Here is a 26,650-nt window from a genome sequence, read left to right as displayed (position 1 = left end):
TATAAAATATATAGACAATAAGTATATATGAGAGTAAGTTTTCCAATTCAATCCTTTGATTTTTTGCATTCACTCTTTTATATAACTTTTATATTTATATCTATTTTTTAATTTTATTTTTTTTTTCTTATTTTTCTATTTCTAGTTTTGCTGTTCTCTTTTTGTTCCTTCATTTTCCTTTTTATACTCACCATCGAAGTATTCAAAGGTATCAACAAACTTACGTTAGCGGCCATGAAAATTTCAAATCCCTCTCAACGTACAATATCTACACAAAAATTGGTTGATCAAGCTTACCCCATATTATAGACTGTCGAATTTTTTTTTTTGAGAGTTTTTTTCAAATAAAGGTTGTGTGTTTGGATACTTGGGATTCGATCATGGTAAAATAAAATTTTTCACATTATTTTATTAGATCCGAAGCAGGTTTAATTTCCGCGTCGCTTGTAAGGCTTAATCAAAGTTGCTAGGAGTACATTTGTCTTTAACGATCGTCTACATGTCTCTCCATCTACAGAACTTTCAATTACGACTATTAACTTGTTCAATAAGAGTCGACTTAACTTCAACCTCGCAATTTTTATGCGCATTTTTGAAATGCAAAGATTGATGCGTAATTCGTTTATCTTTATTGTTTCAATTATGTTTAACTTATTTATGAAAATATTGCAACAAAATATTTCATATTACTTAAGAAGTAGGCGTCAGAGATCTCATATTGTGTACATAATTATAATTACTGTGTAAAAGTCTGTTCACGATTTCATTGGTTTACCGATTTGTTGCTTTTTACATCCGCACTCGAAAAGGTTATAATAGGCAGTCAATAGTTGCGATCAAGTTGGAGAGTAAAGCTAACATGAGCAAAACTGTCTACTGCAAAAAGCAATAACTTTCAGCTTCAGATATTGGCCGATGGATTTGGATTTTCAATTACCTTCAGAAACTAAAAAAATTGGAGTGTTTAGACTCAAACAGGCCCGTTATGAACAAGAAATTGTAGGAAGCTTTTTCTTTTTTCAGTACGACCAGTTCAGAAGAAGTCATTCTATCTTACACACAAGTTTCATGCTTTCAGCGACTGAGCACTTGCTATAGCGACGAGTCCTTTGTCAAACTTGTTCAAACCGCGCTGATATTTGAACTGCGAATAGTCACTTTGTGCTCGCTTTGTTTGTTAACTCCCCTACTCACGTGGACAAAAAAAAACGCAAACCAAAAGGAAGCGAAAAAAGAAAACCTAGAACTTTCTGAAAAGCATACAATTGACAAAATGTTTCGCTGGCAGTTACTGTTGTTATAAATTCATCTTAAGGCGAATTAAGTTTTTGTTTAAATGTTCGTTTTTCAAATTAAACCAAAAAGCAAGCTTTGTAAGGAGGTTTTTCGAAAATATGCAAAAAATGGCGTGTTTTTTTTCTTTTGGCGATAGTTGAAGTTCTGGACAATAGACTCGATAAAAAGCGTTGCATTATTTCGGGGTACAATATCAATAATTTGTTAAAGCATAATTTTAAGTGCAATTTAATTCGTTAACAGGCATTCTATCACTGATGTAATTACATAACTTTATCATAATTAAATGAAAAAGAAAGTAAGTATTTGTTGAAGCAACGCAATTACTGTTTGAATTTTTAAATAAATCATGAAAATACTACAAGAAAAAATAATATTCAATCAAGTTCAATGCCAAAAAAGTGGGTATTTGAAATTTATTACTTTAGCTTGCTGCCAAAGTTACAGTATATACATAACATATATATACATATATATATATATATATGTATGCATATATGGCAAAACAAATCTATTGAAAAAAGGAAAGAAAAACTCATGTTAACTTAAGAATATAAACAGCAAAAAACAATTAAAATATACGACGACAATTGTCATATCGTTTACGAAGCACTCTTATAACTATTACACTATAAAAACTATTTTTGGAGTTTTCTGTTGATTGTTTTTAAAAATTTTTTTTGGCAACAAATTTATAATATAAAGCATTATTGGATCGAACTGAATAATAATAGTAAATATTGAAAAAGGAAAGACCAATAAAAACTTATTTTTTATTTATTTTTTATAATTATTTTCCATTTAAAAGTTAGTCTATGAAAAGACAATAGATACACAATTTATTCATTCATTCATTCATTCATTCATTTAAATTGTTCTAAATTTATTGGGATGTCATTGTGACGCTTCAAATCAATGTTATAGAAAATACAGTAGCATTGTAAATTATGTCATTTAGATGATGCTGCTTTAGATTAATTTCCTTTGGCTTTCGTTAAAGTAGAACAAAGTAAAGTAAAGAGAAAAACACAAATAGTAAACGCTAGTAATATGGCGATACTCTCGATAACGTATGTAGTAAGTAAGTGCATAGATGAAGAGATAGAAAAACAATGAAAGCATAACACGTCGCTCCCATATGGTTAAAGCAGAAGAAGATGGAAAAAGCAAGAAATGAGTATACATATAATGCTTTAAGAACCATATGGTAAAAAATGGCGTTAATAAACTCCTAAAAGTTTACTATAAATACATATAAAATAACTCGTACATACAACACGCACACGTTTATTTAATTGCTTTACCATGAAGCAACAGTTTGTTAGTAAGTACCAACTGCTACATACCCATACATAGATGTCTAACACACAACAATTCGTATATATGAAGTATTCAGCATTGGTGAAATGGAAGCGGCGCAAAGAGAATGAGCAAATAAGTCTGGCGTCAAGCTAAATACCATAAAATATACGCTAACACTGAACACAGTGACGCTTATATAGCAAACCCAACAAATAACGACGAAGGATTTCCAAAGTATGTATCTCTATGTTTTGTATGTATATGTGGGTTGGGTACAAAAAAAAAAAAAAAAAAAAAAAGAATGAGTATGACACGAGTGTATTATGAAACTGACGACAGTTTGACGCTTATATATATAAAAAAAAAAAGAAGAAGAAGAAGTAAAAAAACGCATTAAAAATACTATAACACGATGTGAGAGTAATTGTGTGCATCTGTGTGTGAATGCTTATTTCGTATATATATATATATATATATCGTGTAAAAGCTATATATGAGCGCATACACACGCAAATACATACGCATAGCCCTCATATTAACACTTTACATTAAGCGTTAGTTTGATGAAATAACAAAAAAAAAAAAAAAACCCAAGCGAGTGGTGTTAGCTAAAAGGAAGCGGAAATTCATACTCATATCGCTCAGTTTTTACATAAGAATTTTTTTTTCATGAACATACACATATCCGTATATATAAATATGTACATATAATCTTAAAATCGTTTCAAATTTTATCTGTTGAATTTTAAGGGATATTTTTTCCAATCGAAATATTTTGCTTTTTTTTGCAATTTAAACTCTTTACGGCGGAATGAGATATGTTGGTAAATCTCTATTGTCGTCATGTTTTTACAATTCCTGTTTCTCTTTTGTATATGTAAGGATGCGGTTTACTAAATTTCCCTTTGTAACACCAAGAAATACGTAGAATTAGAATTAGAAAGCCTATAAAGTGTAGACCCAATATCGGTTTGTTCATCTGTCCCTCGGTTATTCTCTTGGTATATTTTTAGAAATTATGACAAATAGGTAAAGCTTGGCACATTCAATCTGTCCGTGAATCTTTAGTATGTTGGCCAACCGACATGCCCTTAACTAAGAACGCCCTCTGGAACCTTTACGTTATGCAGTTTACGGTCTGGCGCATGAGAGATTCATTCCAAGGAACTCTTACTACTTGTTTTCTACTTTGTACGTCCTCTTCCTACTACGTCTGTCGCACATGTAGGTACGTGGCTTTGTAAACCTACATTCGCGGTAGATTCATATATTCTTCTTCCAAAGCTTTCCGTAAAAAAAAAGGTATACAAGTTGAAAAATATTCAAGCGATTCTGTTTTGGTCCAGCACTGCTCACTCATGCAAACTTATTCAACAAAAAAAAAAAAAAAAAAAAATACAAATTTTCCGTTTAGCTTACCCAATGATGTTACCACCATCAACGTACTGCCTCATGGCGCATATATATATATATGTAGAAAGAGTTGAGATAAATACATTCTTTCCCCATAGCTGCCATGCGAAATTTGTGTATATACATATAGATATATATGTACAAATGTTTTTTATATGCTGGAACCATATATCCTATGGCTACCAAGCATATTGAATTTTAAAAGTAATTTGCAAGTAATACATTTATGTATTTGTGACAAGGAACAGTCACTACGAAAACAACCAGAATGAAAACTAGTAATATGATTAGTTTTCCCATATACGTACACATAATCGTCAAGAGATTTCTCCGGATATTCAGCGTAAAAACCGTATATAAATACTACGTACAACATATGGATGTGTAATTCTGTGTCCACTATAAATCAAGTGTAAATGAATTCAATGCAACAATAATAATAATAATAACATTATTGGAGAAAGCGTACAACCATAGAGTGGTTAATGATTGAAATTTATTATTAATTTATACGTACAAACGAGATGTTGCTAAATAAATTGAAACAACTAAAGTAAACGGTAATAAGACGCATTTATTATCTACAAACCAATTTAATAGGCATAACTTCTTAATACACAAAACAAAGAAAATCCTAAAAATTAAGGCACCATTAAGTGATAATTTCACATTTGACATATTGCTCAAAAGGGAACCTCTTGTTGTTAACCCCAAAGTTGATAATAATGAAGTGGAAATGTGTATTTGAAATTTTTTTTACTAACCAGATGTTATGCTAAGCTGGACGTAACCAGCCAAATAGGATATGTCCTCTATTCGTGTAACACGGTGGCGATCAGAAAAAAGCAAGAAACAGGAAGGTGGCTGCTACATAGCAGGTGTTACCCAATCTGTAAGTATTATGCATTTATCGACTGAGCACTCGCCATAACTATCACCAAGTACGCTATACCGCACTGAGATTTGAACCCGCGTATCCAGGCTTCATAAGCGCGATTCTTATCTATTCGGGGACTCATGTAATTCATAGCATTTTAATACTATTTTCTCTACTATTTTAGCAAAGAGTAGACGCTTTAGTGGAAGCATATCTAAATATATAGTTTCTTCTAGACACCGTTCATTCATTAAGTTTGCAATTATCCTTTGTGGAGGCCAGTGGCTTCAGACGTCTTCTAGGAATTAGTGAAGGGCACGTACATGTCGGTTTAATTCCTACGTTATACTGTTATGAAATGATGCCCTAACAACGTAAGGAATTCGAGTTAGCAAGCCAAGACATTTACATCGTATCCAATACACGAAGGAAAAAGCCGAATACTCCGGGTGTTTTTCTCCATTTTTAGCTCAATTGGGTCAATTATAAGTGGCAGGATTCTTTAGTGACGTGAAATCGTTTGCTTGGCTTGCTTGTCTCGTCAAATTGACACAACACATATATTTGTCACTTATGAATGGTGCTAATCGTAATTGGGCGCTTCCTCTGCGTAACTAACCACTCATAGTGACGCAATGGATTACTATGACTACCGATTATAGCTAAAATAACGACGTCTAACGAAGAAGGATCATAGGTAGCTTGGATCAAGGAAGAGGGATAAAGATGTAGATAGCTATCAACATGGGTTATACCCGCTATGTAGCTTGGGGGTGCGTTAGGCGTAGATAGTTTAGGCGAAGATAGTCTGCATTGCGTTGAGTAACAATCACTATGTTTATACACCAGAGTGACCTGATTTTCCTTCAGAAGAGAATAAGACCGTGTTTTGCACGTATTCCGAATAGAAACAAAGTCGCAAAAAGGTAGCTTCAGTGGCACTCCTCGAACGACTAATGTTAGACTTTACAGCTTACTATAGGTAATACTTGGTTTATACAGAATGTATAACAGAAAAAGTATAAAAGGGTGGAAAAGAATACAGAAGTATTCTGCCAGAGGAATGTTTTATTTATCAACTAAGGTAAACATACAACCAAACTAGATTGGTTAGATTAAAATGAAATTTTTTCTACTTATTACAAAATACTTTTGTAAAATATAACAAAAAGATAAACAGATTCATGTGTAAATAAAAAAGAGAAAAAAGAAGCACACAACCAACCGGGCTATAGGCGCGAGTAAAAGATGAATAACTAGACCATTGCAAACATGCAAAAGCTTGGCAACCAATTATAGTGAGTTCTATCTACGAAGCTGTAACGATTAACTATCATATCAGTAGGTAACGCAAGAAGCGGATTCCAATCAAAATTCCTTTAAAAGATTGTTTTTCAACCAACTTTACTGAATTAACGCGGCATCTATAAAAAGAAGACCACACCACTGAATGATGAAATACTTAATCGAAAATGGATTCCGCCTAGACAAGAACCGCTTCTTCCATTTGCTGCTTAACGCGTACCGAAGTGCTGTTGGGCAGTGGCGGGTGATAAAGATCTACAATGCAATACCGTAAGCGTAAAAATGAAATACAAAAAGCGAGTTATGTTAGTCATTCAAATTGGCGGTGAAGCCGATTATCTCTCACAGATTCACTTAGAGGAACTAACGATTGAATTATTAAATCGGTCCAATTAAAGTATCTCTGGCGAGCGTCACTAACAGTGATTGATACAATTGCGGCTATCATTAACGCTATCCCGGTTTTCTTTATATATTGAATTTCGTATACACAAGCTAAATAAAGTAATCAACTAAACTTGAATCTGATTCCTTCCTTATGAAAATATTTATATATTTAGTTTGTATCATTTTTTTTAGCAAAGAAAAAAAGAAAATATATATCACTTGATACGACACTCAGGCCAATCATCTGTCATAATATCTTGTATATCTTTCTTTTTTTAGTTAAACTATATCTTCCTAATAGTGAGATTTTTCGTTAGCTCTGGTATAATGGAAAAGCTTAATAAAATATATGCGAAGTTTTATAAGAAACGGGAGAAACTTAATCAAAAAAATATTATCTAGACTTGGGTACTTTTTTATTTATTTTTTTAAATATATTATACGAAAACATTAAAATGCCTGAAGGGAATATAATGAAGATACAAACATTACGTTAATACGTGATGTTTCCACATTATTAGAGAGGAATGTTGCCATGTTATTTACCAATGTTTTATAACATGTTTTTCTATTTTTCGAAGAGGCTAACGCGTACGCTTCAGTTAGATCGTGTCAGTGTTACGGGACGGCATAAGACTGAATAGCCGTAATACAGTAGACAAGCACTAAGTTAATAATTAAAAGGCAAACGAAAAAGAAGAAAAAATGAGTGTACATGAATGAAAGGGAAAGGGAAAGAGAAAGGAAAGAGAGATAGACTAGAGCTACATGTTTAAAATGTGCGTGAAAGTATGTGAAAAGGTTGCAACTTCAAACGCAATATTTTTCTGATTTTTTTTTTTTTTTTATGTTTCTTCTTAAGCCATAACCTAAGGAACCTTCAAGGTATAAAACCACGTGCACGATTTTACTAACATTACGAAAAGTTTTCATGTTTGTTTGTTTGCTTGTCTACAGTTGTCTATCTGACTCCCCTTCACGTTTTCTGTTAACGACAGCAAAATTACTTGTGAAAGCACGTTAGTATCTTAAATTGGCAGTAATGTTAATGTTAAGATGTTTTTAGCTTATATTCACATATATGCACAAGAACACATAAATGTGCGCACACATTCCCACAATTTGTCATCACCTTTGTGTCTTATTATTTTATACCACAAAACTTCCGTCCTCTTTACAATTATATACCTTTTTATAGTACACACGTACACAAGAAATATGTCACTGTAATGGGGATTTTCTGTTAACATTTAAGAGTTGAAAATATCTCTACAATGTTTCTAAAGAAAAAACAAATTCTTGATAAAACCAAGAGTTTTAAAAATAGCACAAAGTTCCCATGAAACACAATTTCTTTGAAGTTAAAAAATAATATAGGTTAGCTACGGTGGAAATTCCTTCTCAAACGTAATGTGACATTTGTGGAAGATATATTATAAGGCATTATTACATTAAAAAAAATTTTTATCTACTTTTGCGGATATATATTTAAACGCCTACGAACTTTTAATTTAGAGCTCGACTTTTAAAAACTTTTGCTTGCCAAACAAGATGAAAGTTGTTCCTTCCATATGGGCAACGTTTGCTGTAGGCAGCACTCCTAATGTATGCAGTTAAAACTTGAGTATAATCTGCAACTAAAAATATGCTATGGAAACCTTGCATTCATAGGCATTAATTATATTCTTGAGATTTCATGTTTATTTAATTTGAAATATTTAATAAAGTGACCATACGTTCTGTTTTAGATGGCGCAGTACTCCCCGCCATTCCTCTTTGGGATCTTTTGTTGTTGCTGCTTTTTCAACTCGTTTCAAAAAAATAATGTTACGAAACTGTACTTTCTGATGCGTATTCGTTTTTCAGCAAAAACGATTCTGGCCACTTTCCCATTAAAAGCTATTGTATAGCACATATGACCTCCATTCTATGGAGAAGCATAGCTTTTCTTCATATATTTTAACATAAATATTTGAATTCCTGCGTTATTTCCATTCACTCCATAAAGTTTATAAAATTAAAACAAATATTTGCTTCCATCAAATGCGAGTATAAAGTATAAAATCTAATTTTATAAAACAGTATAACATTCGGTGGCGTTCCGACGTATGCGTCCACATGTGAATACAACTCTGCGCAAGATTATGTTTGAGGATTGTCGTGCAACTGTTCACTCAAGTTGAATAACCATAATATAATTGTATTCACATACAACACACAAATATATACGAACAGACAGGCTGTCATGTATAAAGCGGTATATGTAGAACATGCTTAATAAAATGTAGCAGCACCAAAAGAGAAAATATTGTGTATGCTTAAGCATAGATATGCACAGAGATGCTGTCTCTAAAGTGTGAAGTCATCGTTTTATAATCAAATTTTCAATCTAAGAATAATATCAACCTATTCGTAGTGGCGTGCAGACATCTAGCAAAGAGTTCACATGCAACAAAAGTACGTGCTCCACTCTGTTCTTATGTATGCAAATGTAGTATAAAGTTTTTGTATTTCATAATAAAACGCTTCTATTTCTTTTTTTTTTTTTTTTATTTGTTGAAATTTTTCTCTACTTTTTAATATACTAGTAGTATACTTATATATGCACATATGTCTGTGTTTATAAAAACTTATTTTAAGCACTTAGTCGTTCCATCTCAATGACGAAACTAGTATTACTAATCCCACTATTTAGTAACAGTACTTATCGCCTGCAATGCTGCTGGCATTAGTGCTACTCTCGCTAATATCACTCGAATAATGCTACTATTACTACTATCACTAATACTCATATCATATATTTTTATTTTTAGTGTTTCTACTTGTATTATACTATTATATACTATTACTACTACTGCTACTATTTCTAACATTAGTAGTATTAGAAATTTATGCTACTATAACTACGACTATTACTAATATTGCTATTGCTGTTGCTATTAATACCGGTACCACTTGCGCTTCTAGTACAATTTCCAGTTTTGTTGCTACTACTATTACCATTACCATTATATTTCCTATTACTATTATTACTACGCTTGCTATTAGTTTTGCTACGGTTGCTGCTAACACGGTTACTACTCCTACTGCTATTGCTACTACTACTATTACTATTATTACTGTTACTACAACCATTGGCTTCTCGCACCACAACTCACATCAATCATTATAATTATTCCTACTCTTACTACTTGCATTTTGGCTCCAATCACTACTTCTGCTACTATTTTTACTACTACTAGTATGAGAACTTTCATTGTTGCTTCTATTTTTTCTAGTGTAAATATTACTATAACTAATATTGCTATTACTATTGCTATGAATGCCACTTCTGGTACTACTATAGTTTCTATTTATGCCACCACTATTGTTATATCCACCACCGAACAATGAGGGGTATACTAATTTTATCAAAACGTTTGCAACGTTCAAAAAAGAACTTCAAGGATCCCACAAAGTATATTTATCCTTGATTGGCATCAAATTCTAAATCGACTTAAGCATCTCCCCGTCTCCCGTCTGCCTGTCTGTGTAATGTCTGTTGTAAATATTCTCCTGGCCGCAAAAATGACCGACGTCAAATTTGGCAGAAACATTGGAAGTCCACGCCTACAGCGTCACGTCAACTGAGAACACCTCTGCTTTTCGAAAGGAATGGAAAATTGGTTTTCTGCTCATTACTCATGATTTCTATGGTGATGATATTTTATGGGCTACGCTGTAGCATTCGACCACAAAAATTGAAAAAATTGACCACGGCTATCCAATCTTAAAGTGTATCACACTTTAATTGTTTTTTCAATATCCTTATAACGCGCAGTAACAAGCTGCGATGATAGGTATAAAAGATTCAATCCCGACCGAATTTAATTTTCTTACTTGTTCCTATTAGTAGCGTTACAGCGCCTACTGTTACTACTACTGCGGTTACTAGCCCTACTACTCTTACTACTAATACTATTATTTCCGACATTCCTACCACAACTAGTCTGGTATCCTTCAACTTATAACCTGAAAAAGTAAACAAGGCAAACTGTGTAATCTATGTATTCGAGCTTGTTGCGTCTTAGAGTTACAAAATTCATACTTATTTGATTCGCATTGAGTAAGTCTAAACACAACGAAAGTTGAAGGTTCGATGATACGCCATCCTAGTCAGTGTTTTTTTATTTTTTTTATTACATTTTCCTTATGTCTTCACCTTATATTTTTTTACTCCTTCTGTCTTTCGCTTTTCATAACACGGAGAAAATAGCTAGAAGCTCACCAGCGCATACACACTGGCAGGCAGCATATGTTTACTCACGCAAAGCTTTTTGAAAATTTTTAGAAATTAAATTGACCGAGAGTTGTTAAAAGTTCTGTTGAAAACTTGACTGATTCTCCTATGAAACGAAAAGTATAGATAAAATAAAACCGAACACATAAGAGTTCAAGACACTCACGCTATTGCAGATAAAAGAGCGTATATAGTTATAATATAGTTAAGGATACGTTACACGTTTACAAAAGCGCAAAAGTAATAATTAAGTTTGAAAAAGTGTTTTATTACTAAAAGAAATGGGTTGTTTATTGGGTTGGCTTTAAACACATTTATGACTTTGAAAAAGAAAAAAAAAAAACAATAAAATAAACATACACATATAAACTTTTACTTTGCTTTTTTGGTCAAGTTTAAAGGGCAATTTGCTAAATTGTAAACTCAGCAGAAAATTGTTTGTTAACAAACTTGCACTAAATATATCAAAAGGAAGTAAACTTGAAGGCAAATATTTGTTTGCCTTTGTTTGCCGGCATTCTTTTTTATCGCTTTTTTCTAATCTGTATTTACAGATTCTTTTTTTTTTTTTTAAGTTATTTTTCTTGTTATTGTAAATACAAGTGCTAATGAAGCATAAAAAACATATTCAAAGAAAGTTAACTCTATGTTCTCCCCTACCATTGCGCATTCAAAACTTTTGACTTTAGGCGAGTGGGCAGAGGGCGGGCGAGGAAAAAAGACAATCTTTTCTTTCTACTAAGTGTGTTTATACAGTTTCTTGTGTTTATTCTTTTCACAATGTTTCAAACATTAACTTTAAATAAGCAGAAAAGGCAAAGTAAATTTCTGGTTTTGTTTACAATAAATATACACAAAATTTTACATCATACATATGAAATTTTTTCTAACATTGGATAAGTGAACGAATGGAGGCAAAAATGATGATCACTCGAACGAAAAATAGAAAAAATATATGCGACTTAAAAAATTGCCCACAAATATGCTTGAAAAATTCACGTAACAGCATCGCCAAGATACACTTTAATAAAAAGAAGGCTAATCAAAAGTTCAAGCACAAAATACAATGCAGTTCTGCGATCGCTCCCGAAGATTGAGTAATGAGTAAGTGTGTGTGTATATTTTTCTTCGTGTTCATGTATACATATATGGGCTGAGCGACAGGTGCGTGAGCGGAAATTAAACATTTTACTGATATGAATCGTAATAACAGCTTTAGCTTCAATTGTTTAGAATTATATTGACTAATCAATTGCGTTTTCAAGCGGTCACTACGCATAATTCCATCTTTATTGCGGAACATAACACTTATTTCAATATCATCTAGATGTGCTCGAGAGAGAGACCATAGTTCGAGCTTCTCGCTATTCATATTAGGATAGTTTACAGATCGACCAAGTCAGTCAAGTCATCCCATTCCGTGTCATATTACTCTATAATTAATAGCAAACCACCACCAGCTGCAATAGCAAACTGCCACCAGCTCCACCTTTAGGTTTGATGCAGCTGTTTATTTATTTACATAATCTGCTGTACAGAGAATATATGAATGAGATAAACACAGCTCTTCGAGAAAATTCTTGTCTAGATTAAGTTCTTTCTCTGCTTGCCGTTCAACCTATATTTATCTTTTCGTATATTATCCTGAGACGAAATAATCGCGTAGCTGACCAGTCAGCTTTCGCCTTTTTTGCCAAACAAATGAAAAAAAGGTAAAGTGTTTCATAGATGATTATCCCCATGCCACGCTCATAGGATCTCTTTTTTTGAAATGTGCATCGTTTATAAGGTCTTGAGCAAAGTCAGAATTGTGTTGATCTTATTAAGATCGAAAAAAAATTCAACATTCAAAGACACTATGCATCGGCTTTTCCACTTTTTAAGTCCTATGTAACTTGTGGCAAATGGTATCATAAGTGCGTGCGGATATATATAGCAGCGAGAAGAACTTAAGGCGGCATCACTTTTCTTAGCACAAACAGATCCAGAATTATTTTCTGGCATCTCCGTCTGATATCTATTCACGTATTTTTGTACTCCACAGGTGAAAATTTTCTGAGATATTCTAAGGAAACTTAGTATGCGAATATTTCCGTATTATAAACGGATTGGATCGAACCACATGCGTATGATCGCACTCCATATAGCATCTTATTTTGAGAAAGTGATTAAATCAAAATTCGCAGTTTCTACAATTGCGCGACAAAAATCGCTTTGTAAGGCCAAATCGTCTAAGTTTTAAAATTTTGTAATAAAAGTCGGTTCGTACCATTAATTTATTCTGAGCACAATCACTCATAGATCACTAACCGCCAGATGTTTCTGAGCAACTTGGCAGAACCATGAAGGCATATGTAAGGCACAAGTCATTGGCAGGCAAAACTTCGGGTAAGAGACATAAGAATAACTTGTAACAAGTTCGATCCAAGCAGAAGTATTTTTTGTATCCCAACGCTTGTAAGAGATCTTATGAAAAGTAAATTCTTACAAGACAACGCAGTCCAGGCTTCGAGAGAATTATTTTTTATAACAATAACTTCATCTGACGAATATTATTTTATACGATTTAAACGATAAAGATAAAATTATATTCTCATGAGAACCATTACAAAACATATGCCATCATATGTATTCGGTTTAAACGAATCGAAATAAAGACTAAGCTAACATAAGCACTTTACAGAACTTATTAAAACCTTGCTCGGCTACAACTAATGCTAAGTGCGAAGTTCAATGCTAGCAAAATGAGAAAAGCTTTGAAACAGTCGCTTCTAGCTAAGGGTTTGCTGAATACATATGAATGCTTTAGAATATCATTATAAATCATTTGATTATTATTGCGAAGTTGAGATAAAATCAATTCATTTCGTGCAACAGAAATCATATTTTAATCACATGCTAACATGAAAATTATCGCCCCAGCGGCAGTAACAAATGGCGTTCAAAAGGGAATAAAAACAAAATATTAATAATCGCAAATAAAAAAAAAAATTGAATAAAACAAGCAAATCATCATTCATTCTATCCCCAGCTTTATTTATAGACTAATGCTTAAGTAAATAACCATCAATAGATGATTTATAACATTGATTACATATATAGATCAATAACGGTCTACGCTAACACAGATACACACGCTAGCAATTTTACAGCTACCCCGACTATAATTGTCATTGATTTTTACCACAATAATCGGGTTTTAAAAGCTATTCATTGAAACCGCGTTGTGCTTTTTATTTTTATTTATTTATTTATTCTTTTTCTTTTTTTTTTTATACCGTTACTTTAATGATTAACAGTTTGTGACATGACGACAAAATGCGATTATTGATTGGTTGATTGCGGTCTTTGTTTATATATTTGTATTTATTTTTAATTAAATTATTAATTTAGGCGGAAAATTGTTATAATAATTACTCCCTTCTCTCTCTCTCTCTTTCTCTTTATCACGTATAAATTTAATTTCATTGCAATGGCTGCAAAAATCATTGCATATATCAGTTTCATAGTCTAATCTAATTTTTATCGCAATCATCATGACCGCTTGAAAGAGAGAGAGACAGAGAGAGAGATAGAGATAGAGATTTTTGCTTTACCTACATTCTTTTCATTGGATTTCTTTACTTTTTGAATCTTAAAGAGGAGTACGACAGAGAAAAATGTGAAAAAAACTTCTTTGAAACAGTTTAAGAGAATGGAAAAATCATAAAGAAAAGAAATTCTCATAATAATAATAACAATAATTATACTTAAAAACTAAGCACATTCCAGCTTTTCGTAAAAATGAAAAAAAAGAGAAAGAAAAAAGAATTAAAATGAAAAAGTTTTCATATCAGGTTTTCCGCAATGATGCATTTCGGCTTAAGTGGAAAAAAAAAGAAAGCCAGAAAGCTAGAATATGCCAAACAACCAGAATTGGTGTGTGTAAATTTTATTAATGTGAGAAATACAGTAGATTTCATCTAGCTGCATCTAATATAATTGAATATGAGGTCTATATATCCTCTTCAAATTTAAAATATCCTTAAAGAAAAGTTTTACTATCAGCCAAGTTGAAATTTTCGATTATCTGCGATATAAAGAAACATTTTGCGGCGTTTATCTTAATAAAGTCGTTCGAGCCCTATCCTTTCCGTAAAAGGGTGGCAGCCCATACGTAATTAAAAAAACAGGTAAAAACATTAAGGCCAGGCAGGGCTCCGGCACTGCCATCAATCGCTTAGGAAATGTCCCGTATTCACGTAACAGGATGACGACCAGAAACAAGTAATCAAAGAGATAGAAAGATTGCCGCATTTTAGTTGGTGTGCGTCCAACCGATAAGTGCTATGGATTTACTGACTGAGCACTCATTATAGACAATTGGCAGCATTATGGATTCAAGGGTGAAAGAACTAATTCTCATGATCTCAAATGCTCTGATCAAAATTTATCAAAATTTATTTTCTTCATCTATTTTCGTCATAAAGTGCTATAGTGTTTCTATTCATGGGAATCTTTAAATAAAGTGAGTCCAAAATTAATATTTGTAACTACTTAAATTTTATATTATATGGAATAAGTTTCATCGTAAAATACCATCACTTTTCATACGAAGGCTAACTCTTTTCGGGGAATTCAAAAAATTGGTCCATCTCATCTTAATCTATCACGTCAACTTAATAAGCCAAAATGCATATAGGATTTTTGTGGAGAAGTTTGGCAAAACACAAATTGTGCTCATTTATACCCTTTTCCGAAATAAGAAGTTACATCGGAAATGGTCCTGAAAATAATTTTATCCATACCTTTATGTAAAGCGTCCATACTTCGACCAAAACAACTTCAGCATACTTTACATCGCTATGTCTCCAAAATCGCGGTTTCAGAACACACAAGCAGATATCAAACAGATGAATAGGCTTTAATCAACTCAATAAATAATTCGGAATGGGATTGTATAAATTACGGGATGGTTCTTGTAGTCAATATAGTTTTTCATCAAATGGAAGAAGTCTACGCATTTCATCTTATCACATGTTTGTGGAACTAAACGTGGATTAAGAATCGGTTTCGAGGCAGCAACTGGGTACGAAGTAGACCCTATTTTTGAATGTCTACCGAATCAATAGTGATAATGTTAGTGAAACAACTACTCATCTGCTAGCCGTTGTACTCAACAGTGGGTTGATGGTGCACAAGCAATACCAAAGTCTACCACCTACCGTTAATGGTTTACATTTCAAGGGGCTGCAATTCTCGATCGTGCATCGTGAATTACACGAACATGATTAAACCAGTGATTGCTCTCTTTATTGTCAACAATCAATTACATTAAAGAGTGCAATTGGAGAATCGGTCAATAGGAAAAGCGTCGACTTCCACATCACGACTGCAACAAACCGCGCACATTATTAATAAGCTTGTAAATCCAATTATGGCAAATATTCCAGTCATTACTCAGAGGGTACATCGCATTGTAACTTCTTTCCTTATTTAACTCGTACATGTAAGCTCTGCATGGACTTATCTATCAACTGTTAAAGGAAACGTAAATCGATCTTAAGGAATTCAATACGTAAATCGATCTTAAGGAATTCAACAATAGGTAGCTAAAACAATGAACAAATGATAGCGAAATTGGCAGAATTTGCCATAATTTTTCGGAAGGTCTCTGTTCCTCTTCATATTTTGTACTATATTGTTTCTCAAAACTTATCTTAAGATAATAATTATAACAGAATAGAAGAAACTTACATTCACTCTCAACTATTCATCGATTTAAAAATTATTTGCAGTGAATGCCATAATAATTTAATTGTAATAATGTCAATAATAATACAACTTCCTATCTCTTTTTAAATAATTTAGGGAAATTTTAACTCAAGTTTACTAATAAACGACTGACACTAGAACTGACACTAGAAATTATTTGCTGTTAACATGCAACATACATGTATATATGTTGCTGATTTTTATTTAGATTTTTTTTTTATTAGATTTTTACTTATCCTACTGTTGTGGATGGTTTTCTTATTTAATTTTCTTAATAACAGGATTGTTGTGGACGGTTTTCTTATTTAATTTTCGTAATAACAGGATTGTTTCTATCAGATGCAATTTCCGCTTGTTGTTTAGCCTGTTAATCGTTAAACGTAAGAAATCTTATAATTAATTTTAAATGTCAGTTAGAGTACAAGTGAATGCCGTGAAATAGACTTACTATTAACTTAAGGTTATATAAACCTAAGTTTCAGTTTAATTTATTTTGAAGACAGTCGTTAGTGTATTATCTTAAGTCAAAGGTAATTCCCTCAAGCCAATATTTGTTAGGAAAACCCAATTAGAGTACATGTGAATGCCGTGAAATAGAGTTACTGTTACCTTATGGTTAGATAAACATAAAGTCTATTTTTACTTTTATTGAAGATGGTCGTTGGTATACTAACTTCAGTCAGGGGTAACTAACTCAGGCCAATGGTATGATAAGACATCATGTAAGTGTTAGGAAAAACTCAGTTAGAGTACAAGTGAATGCCGTGAAATAGACTTATTATTAACTTAAGGTTATATAAACCTAGGTTTCAGTTTAACTTTTTTTGAAGACGGTCGTTAGTGTGTCAAAGGTAATTCACTCAAGCCAATGTTGGGAAACTGTGTCGTTTGTTAGATTGAAGATATATTTTTAGAAAAACATAAAGCGACAAGCTTAGGTACCATTTCCAAGCCTTGCTGCAATCCACTTTTGTGCGAAAAAACTTTTAATGCGATAATTTATTTACTCTTCTCTACCGTCAAACTAATCTCAGATATTGGAATAGAAATGTAAGTAGATAATATTCGTCTCAGAGTACACCTTTGATAGTTAATATAAACAAGATGCATACATATAACAAAGCACTTTGCATGTATTAGTTCAGTAGCATTAGCTTGTAGTCACCTTTTAATAACCAGTTAACTCCATAACTTAATTTTAAAAGTTTCTCACGCGAATTGCGTAAATAAAAATCAAACGATGTGTATATACGTCGAACACGATACAAATGGTCGCACCATAATTTTTTGCGGAAACACAAAAAATAAGACGAATAAGGTTTAAGTTTAAGTAGATAAAGAATTACCAATTCATTGTTAAAAAAGGTACAGTCATTAAAAATTTTAAAAATTTGACAAAAAAAATCAAATAAAATTCATCAGTGGAAAAAATTTAATTAATGCAATCGATTTTAGTCGTCGTATTTCTTAAAACCAGGTACAACATAAACTGTATACCACACAGGCAGAGCACTGGTAATGTAAGGAGTTCCTTTTTTTGGACGAACCGGACACCGTCGGAGTTGCTTTTAATGGTGCAACGGGTATAAAGTCGGAGAAATATTTTCCGAAGAGATGCGTGGTTTTTACAGTTGTACGTTGTACCCAATTTTATCGGTACCTTGCGCTACAAAGGTAGGAAAAGATTTCGGATAGTCCCATCCTTCATTATATCGATTTAAGGTTGCCTCTAGTCTTGTTTTCTTGTCCCCAGCGCTGAGATATTTTGTTGAAATTTGGAGCACGGACAAATTTTGGCCCAAGGACGAATGCTATCAAAGATGATGCGGTTTAGAAGTAGGCGAAAAAAAAGTTGTATGAATAAATGTATTAAGTTTCAAAATGAGGATTTACGTTAAGGTGTATACCTGTGAAGCGTAGTTAAGGGGTTAAATTTAAGAAGTTAGATTCCTTTTCCATGGTTATTGGAGAAAAAGAGTTTGTGGGTATTGTGATGACTCATTTTCATATCAAGCGAGTTTTTTCAACAATAAACAGACGGACTTGAAATTCTACTCTAGCGAAGACTATATGTGTTTCATATGGCTTACGATGTTTAGTTCAGAATGGTACATAAAGGAAAGAAAGAATGTATTGTACCGTCAGAAGCATAAAATATAGTTAGGAATTTTAGAACATTTTAGTTCAAGAAATCTTTAAATATAGCATTGCCTGATCTATTGATATGCGCCACTTCTAGCAGACCCCTCTGGATTCAGTAAACTTTCTTACATGAATTTAAGTCCTAGGAATAGTAAGGGCAAAAAGTGCTTTTGTTACATTCGATCATATATCAAATAAAATTAAACTACCTGGGGCATCTCTAACAAAACTTCAAGCAAGTAAAGTTTACCAGATTTCTTTTGAACTTAGCTTCAGAAAAATAAAGGAAGCCTGCAGAGAGCATAATAAATTGTATTTCGACAGAGTAAGGTGAGAGTTATGCAGTGCGCTTATTAAAGGTCCCAGTCAAGCCTGCGTTTTAGCTCAGCCTGAACTTGCAGCATTGTTCTCCTATTTAGATTTTCCGTAACTGAAGGATTTCGAAAAAATTTTTTAAAGGGTTTAAATTCTTTCTAACAACCAAAATTCAGTGCAATAACTGGACTCAACCCTTTTAAAGATTAACACTTTCCAAAAATATCATTCACAACGGCGGCGGTCTCTAATCGAAATTCCTAAGGATAACATAGGTACTGGTGTTCACCTTTTCGCTAACAGAAAAGAGGGCGCAATGGAAAGATCAGATATTTTGCATCTTTAATCACTTTGTGAGAGTCAAGATTTAAGCTTTCTATTGCGGAATTTTCCGTGTATGACACACAACGCTTTTCTTCAGCATACAAAGGCAGAAAAATACACTGTACACTTCCATATACTTCAGGGACCCACCGATCAACCTACAAATCAGCAAGAACTTTACAAAACAAAAGTTATTTGCACGCTCTTGCCTCATGAAAGATAACCTCGGAGTATTCTTTGTAGTAATCGCATTTTTTGTTGTACCTGCTACGCGTTGCGTTCTTAGAACACAGTAGAACGCCTTTGTACGCCACATTCAGTTTTTACAATCTAAAAATTTGTTGGTGATATACCAGTTTTGGCCGTCATGATGTTCACAATACAGCTTGAAGGGTGTACCGAAAACGGTACATGCAAAAGTTACATGAACTGGAGAGCGGTTCTATAACTATCATTCGTTATTATTAATAATTATTCTGACCTGAGTTTCGCTAGGTATATTGATTCCCTTCAAATACTTTAATGGAAATACATATTTGTAATAGGTAAAGGTCTATAAATTTACATCTTATCCGAAGCAAATTTTAAACTTTCTGTCAATGCTTTTTAGAGAATGTAAAGAATTAAACAGGCACACCATGTATCTGTAAAACCGGACTTTACCCAAAGAAAACGCTTAACAGTTGGTTACAGCATTTTAGGTAGGCGTTTTCATATGCGGAAATTTAAAGAAAATCAGATATTTTCTCAGCGGTGAAGAAATCATAAAAAATTTGGCAATCAATTCTAAAGCATCTGCTATGTTGTTTTAGGTGAAAGTTCAGTTCAGGGAGCACTATCAACCACTTAACTGTGTCAACCTCCAACCTCCATTAGCTCGCGTAGTCGTTGAACGCAGAATATTTGTAATATGAAATTAGGTTTTAATGAAGCGACTTGACAAAAAAAATTTTCTAAAATACTTTATTATGACAAGTACACACGTATAATGATAAAATTTTATGGAGAAATCCGATAAAAACGGATTGTAACGTATACATTGACTGGGTAAGGCTCCATTAGAAGTTCACTTGCAATGTAGAGTCCTGAAAATAAATAAAGCTTATGAGGGTAAACTAGTTTCCTATGCAGAATCTGCAGCACTTTTTATGGCGAAATTTAAACATCATATGAAAAAGCGTTTTATGCCCTTTAAACAACATAGTGTTTTGAGAGGAGTTAATGGACAGAATCAGATACATGATCAGATATGTGTTAACAACTGAAGTATTTCCCCATAAACACTTATTTATTGTTCTGCAAGCCATGGTTTGCAACTTATTTATTTTTTTTATTTTTTTTTTTTGCTTTTTTTTAAATATATTAAAATGCATTTAAGAAAATTGGTAAAGAACTTAAATCTACGGCACTTAAAAGATGAACACTGTATTTTTTATAGGCGAAAGCCTTCTTCAATTCATAATCGTGATAATAATGATGGTAATGGTCGTTGACCTAGAATACTAAAACTAAATTATGTTGCTTTAGGAAAACTATATATGAGAGAACAGCGAAATAAAATAAAATAAAAACCAAGAAACACAAACTAAACTTAGTAATATGAAGAAATCTTTCAAAGTTTTCTTCTTTAGTCTTTTGCACCCTTCCTCCTCCCTCGTTCGCCACGTCTACGCTTCCATACTACAAACTGCTCTAGAAATTCTTATTCACATCAACATGTAAGCACTATGTGCTGTTTTGCTTGTAAGTTTTCTAGTAATGATAAGAGGAGGGCACAGCAGAAAGCGAAAAAAAAAAGGCGAAAGAAAAACTTGAGATTGTGAGCGTAGTGTACGTACATAAGAAAGAAAAACTGGCTGCAATTTTTAAAGAAAGTCACGTTATAGTAAATTTTTGCTATCGTTGTTACTTAGTTAAGCTCTATAAGATATTTTTTTATACTCGCATATATATGTGTTTTTTTTTTTTTTTTTTTTTTTTCTTGTATAAATAGCTTCGATAGTAAAACTTGTCTACACAATCAGGAAGCATGACTTTATGGTATGTACGATGATACGTATTCTCGAAATGCACAGTTAAGCTTTGAACATTAGAGTTTCCATGAAATGAAAAATTAAGATACTGTAGAGGAATTAAGATACGTAAAGACTTCGACGAACATTAAGAAGCAATTTTCTTAGATGTTACTAAATTAAAATATAATGAAAAAAATTAATCCTTGGACATTATAAGCAAATTGCTCGCGTTTTTTATTTTTCCTTTTTTTCTTTCTTTGTTATGGATAATAAAGAGATGGCGCCAAAAAGTAATTTATAGAGTTTTTCTCATCAGATATGTTTCTTTTGCGCAAGCTTGGATTTGAGCTCATGTAAACCAGAATGTCGGTAAATGTCAAGTATCAATCGGAAAGCGATTACAATCTTTCCAACTCAAGAGAAAGCCTCAAAAAATAAAGGAAAATTATTTTATTAAAAAAAAAAGAATGATGACATCATAATTTATAGGGCCAATATTAAATATCCTATGCCATTGTTTTTCATAAAGTTATATGAATAACGGCCATTAATAAGGATGAGGTTCCATAATAGAAGTGGTCGAGGCAGTGCTCCGTTCTGAATCATATTCAATAGTATTCGTCTGTGCCGCTGTCTCAACCTTAATCGAAATATCTCAAGAATTGGGATTTGTATATGGGACAGACAGACAAGCTTAGATCAATTTAGAAAGCGGCTCTGAATTGATCGGTATACTAAAAGTTTGATCTATCTTAGGTCCTTCTGGGTGTTGAAGGCATCCGGACAAACTTGCCCCACAAGTGGTAACCTAAGTAAGTCTGAACTACAAACTAATCTAAAACAATTATATTAGGATTACTACTGTATACACATTAACACAATCTTTTACACAGCAAATACGCACAAGAAGCGACAAGGTGAACGAATGAACTCATAATGCAAACAAGAACCTTAAGCTAATCTTATGTTATTTGAATAGAAAGAAGTAAAAGAAGCGAAAGATCTTTTCACAAAAAATTGTTAAAGGTTCAATAACCTGCCACCACATTTAAAATAAGAAAGCAAGCGAAGCAGCAAAGCAAAGTAAAACATAAAAAAGTAAGTAAAGTGTTAACAAAAAAAAAAAAAATTGCTTAGAAAAAATAAATAAATAAATAAAGAGGAAGTTTTTTACTTTTGCTAAACTTTAATAGCTAAAGCGATCGTGATAAAGTTAAAGTGTTTCGTTACTTCTGGCTTTTTTTCTTTACTTTTTTATTTATTTTTATTTTATTTTTTTTTTCTTACTACTTCGAAAATATAAAAAGTAATTTCAATCTTTATACATATGTGCATATAACACGAATAGATAGAGAGAAGAATAATAACAACAAGTTTAACTATAAAAGAAAAAATGTTAACTCAAACTCAAATCTGAAATGTATGAAAATTCATGGTACGCATGAGCACTTGAGCGAACACCTTGACACTTATGCGCGCACAAAACTTACATTCAAACTTTTTAGGCGAAAGAAAAAGAAAATAATAATAATAATAATAATAAAAAAAAATTTTTACTTTTTTTCTCCGTATGTAACGAATGTAACTAACAAACTGTAGCATATCACGTTGTTGTTGGGTTATTGACTGAACTTGACTTTGTGCTAAAACCCAAGTGCCTTAGCACTGGTTAGTTGGCTGCATATAACTATATCGGAGACCAGTTTGTCTATAAAGTTTGGCCGCATATATAGCCATTGTCACTACCATTGTCATGGTCAGGTTTGCATGTGTTTGTTTAGATTCAGTCAACTGCTATCGACCATGGTCTTCGTCTTCCACTTTTTTTTTCCTTCGTCTTTGAAAAGATATCAAATACAATACAATAATAACAATGAGACCCGTGTGCTGTTGCAACTAGCAACTAACTGGCTTTTCTTTCTTTCCTTTTTTTTAAACATTTTTTTTTTGTTAGCTTGAGCAACAATCGTGCAGAGTAGCAGCCTTTTGAATAAATGTTTAGGTCATGTAAACTTATGCTTTGGGTAGACATTAGAATTTCTTAGTTAAGCTAATTACGGAGTACTGTTGGATTCACTACACCAATGCACGACATTATAAGTGCTTATCATCATACAGAGGGCTTCTGTATTTAAAGCTTCTGAGCATATGATCTAGTCATTCATTATACATCACTGCTGGCGGATCTCTCTCGAGTAGTTTTGCTTTTCTTTTTTCGAGCCGCTTGTCATTAGTACGTTGATCAACTCTAATTACAGTATTGCATGCGATTATTCCTTCTTCTCCTTTTTTCTCCGCAGATCATAAGCTTAATTGCTCCTTATGATAACGTCTAGAGAATCGAGGATAGGCACAATTTATTTATTTATTTTTTTTTTTGTATGTGAAGTTTTTGTACAAAATTTTTGTTTTATCTTTACATATAAGGAAAACTTGAAAATACCGCAGCGCTAAAAGCTAAAGTAATCGGAAAGCAAGCAAAAATTCTATATTAGTGTTGAGTGATGCAACACTTTGTTAGGCATATCAACGAAGCAATTTTAGCTACCTTCACTTGCAAATGATTCCACAAAAGACATGACCAAAAATTTCGATCGATGTTTGTCACAGATTGAAGGTTAGTTATTGAAGAAACTTTATTAAATTTTTCGTTTGTTTGCAGTGCTTTTAACTTTTTGACTAATATAATGAAAAATCCTAGAGATTAGACTAATCTGTTCACTACTTTAAAATTTGGTTAAATTGATTCTAATGTATCTAATAAATGGGATTTACTTCACCGCTTTGAACTCAAAGTAGGGGAGAAATAGGAATATCTCTACATATTTGACGTACGGGTATCGATTTATACACATATTCATGTATTCATGTATCTTTATATGTATATGTATATATATCTATATATGTTTGTATGCACACGTCCCTACATTTTGTATTTTCATACATTCATATATGTACAATTATATTAATATATGCAAGCATTCAGGTATTCATTATATATTTATACACTCATATATTCACATATTTATATATTTACATTATATATATTCATATGTTCACACATATTCATATACACATATTCATACCTTGATGCATTAATATATTGAAATAATCATACATTCCCCTATATTCAAACATTCATATATTTATATATTCATACATTGACATATCCATGTATTCATATGTACGTATATCCATATATTCACACATACATTTATATCTTCAGACATTCATACTATATCATCTTCAGGCATACATATTGTATACATTTATACGTTCATACATTCATATATTAACGTTTTCATATATCCAGATATTTTTATGTAAACATATTCATAAATTGATATTCATATACTGGTACGTACATTCATATATTCATTTACTATATATTCATATATCCCTACATTCGTACATACATATATCCATATATTCACGCAATTATGGATTCATACATTCATGTATTCATATATTTGTGTATATACACATTTATATATGTAGATATTCAAATGTTGACATATATACATAGTCATAGATCCATATATTCATATGTTTACATAGCAATTTATGCATATATTCATTAGTTCATGTATTCATACATCCATGTATGAATACACCTTAGTGTATCTGCAGATCAACAAATTCATAAATGTATATTTTCATACATCCATACGTGCTTACGTGTACACATGTGTACACTTACATCACATATAAGTATTCTACGTTTACAAATTTCTTTATTCATACATTCACTAGTTCATATATTCATAGATCCATATATGAATACGCCTTAGTGTATCTGCACATCAACACATTCATAAATGTATATTTTCGTACATCCCTACGTGCATACGTGTACAGGTGTGTACACTGCTATTTTTTTTTCCACTCTCATTGTTGCAAGATATTTTACTATAGGATTAAATTTTATAAAATTGGAGTTCGTTTTTTTTTTTCGTTAGGCAAAAATTTCAGGAATTTGCCGTAACAAGCATTTGTATACCACAAAGTAATTTTTATAGAATCCTCATTGTTAAATATGTTATCAATGTTTAGAAATCTTGCCAACAATTTACCCCCACAGCTTTTGGTTAAAACGAAGAAAAGCCCTAAATGTCTTCTTTTAAAATCATATAGAGGCTCTGGTTGCGAAAGCGTACTATACATCTATATGTATATATCTATATGGATATATATTAGATGAGTTTATAGGTGGAAAAGTCTGTACAAAGAAGAATACGAAGGGAATAAGGCAAAGAAATCACATCTACCGAATGTTAAGGTAAACGACGTCTGCAAGCATATCCACCTTAGGCAATGTTTAAAGAGATGTTTCTTCTCTTAGTTAACTTATAACACAAGATTTCTTCGTATAAATGCGGAAAATGCTCACATATTTGTAACAAATACGTATATACGTAACGGTAGTTGTTGTTATTGTCGTTACGTCTATGCTGTAAGGAAACGGAAGTCTGTTCTGTTTGACAAGGGTACAAGAAAAATCGTTCGTGTTATATTATACAGAAACTTGTTACTGTTGCCATCTTTTTCACTTCCAATAAAGATAATTCTAATGACATAGCTTCGATTTACTAATGTTTGTGTGTATATATAAACGAGTTATGTATGGATGTCGTCATAATAGAAAACAAATCAGTTACAGGATTTTCATGGGGTTTTTTTTTTCGTTCCCATCTTGTTCTGACTTTTTGTCTTCTAAAGTAAAGGTAAGTAAAATCCATATGTTATCCCTAAGCAGTGAATGCGGTTGTGTGTGCTAAGAAGTGAAAGATGCTTCTTGGATTAACTTTTTGGCAAAGTTTCAAATAATAGCATAAACTGCCATTACTTGCGGTTTGAACTAAAAGAGCAAACGACTTATAAGTGTCGATAAAAGAATTATTTATAGAATTTAATATTTTTATATATATGTATATATATTTTATCAATCGGCGATAAATGAGTAAGCAGTAGTGTCTTAATTTGGTTATTTCAATTACAAGATGATATAGGAGTGTACGCGTTAATGATCGTGACAAAAGTTCAGCGAAGCGATAAAGTTTGTTCCAAAAAACTGGAGACTTTCCGTCATTTGCTAGAATGATTTAAGATACATATGTAAAGACCAATCCAATCCATTAAAAACTCGCAATTAAGAAAAATTTGCAAAGCTTGGTCATTTTTACGGCCAAGGCAGTTGTGGACACCTCCCCAAAAGCAGTTTTTTTTTATAAATTCCTGGAG

The 26,650-nt window shown here is 32.4% G+C and overlaps 1 protein-coding gene across 2 annotated transcripts in view; it reads right to left on the bottom strand.

The window, feature by feature from the left end:
* LOC119638334 (maternal protein pumilio) overlaps positions 1-26,650 on the bottom strand; it is a 421,934-nt gene that overhangs the window by 228,989 nt on the left and 166,295 nt on the right. The window lies entirely within an intron of this gene.

The sequence above is a fragment of the Glossina fuscipes genome, unplaced genomic scaffold, assembly GCF_014805625.2.
Source record: "Glossina fuscipes isolate IAEA_lab_2018 unplaced genomic scaffold, Yale_Gfus_2 88, whole genome shotgun sequence".
In the NCBI taxonomy this organism is placed as follows: Eukaryota; Metazoa; Arthropoda; class Insecta; order Diptera; family Glossinidae; genus Glossina; species Glossina fuscipes.
This window is presented reverse-complemented; position numbering and strand designations above follow the sequence as displayed.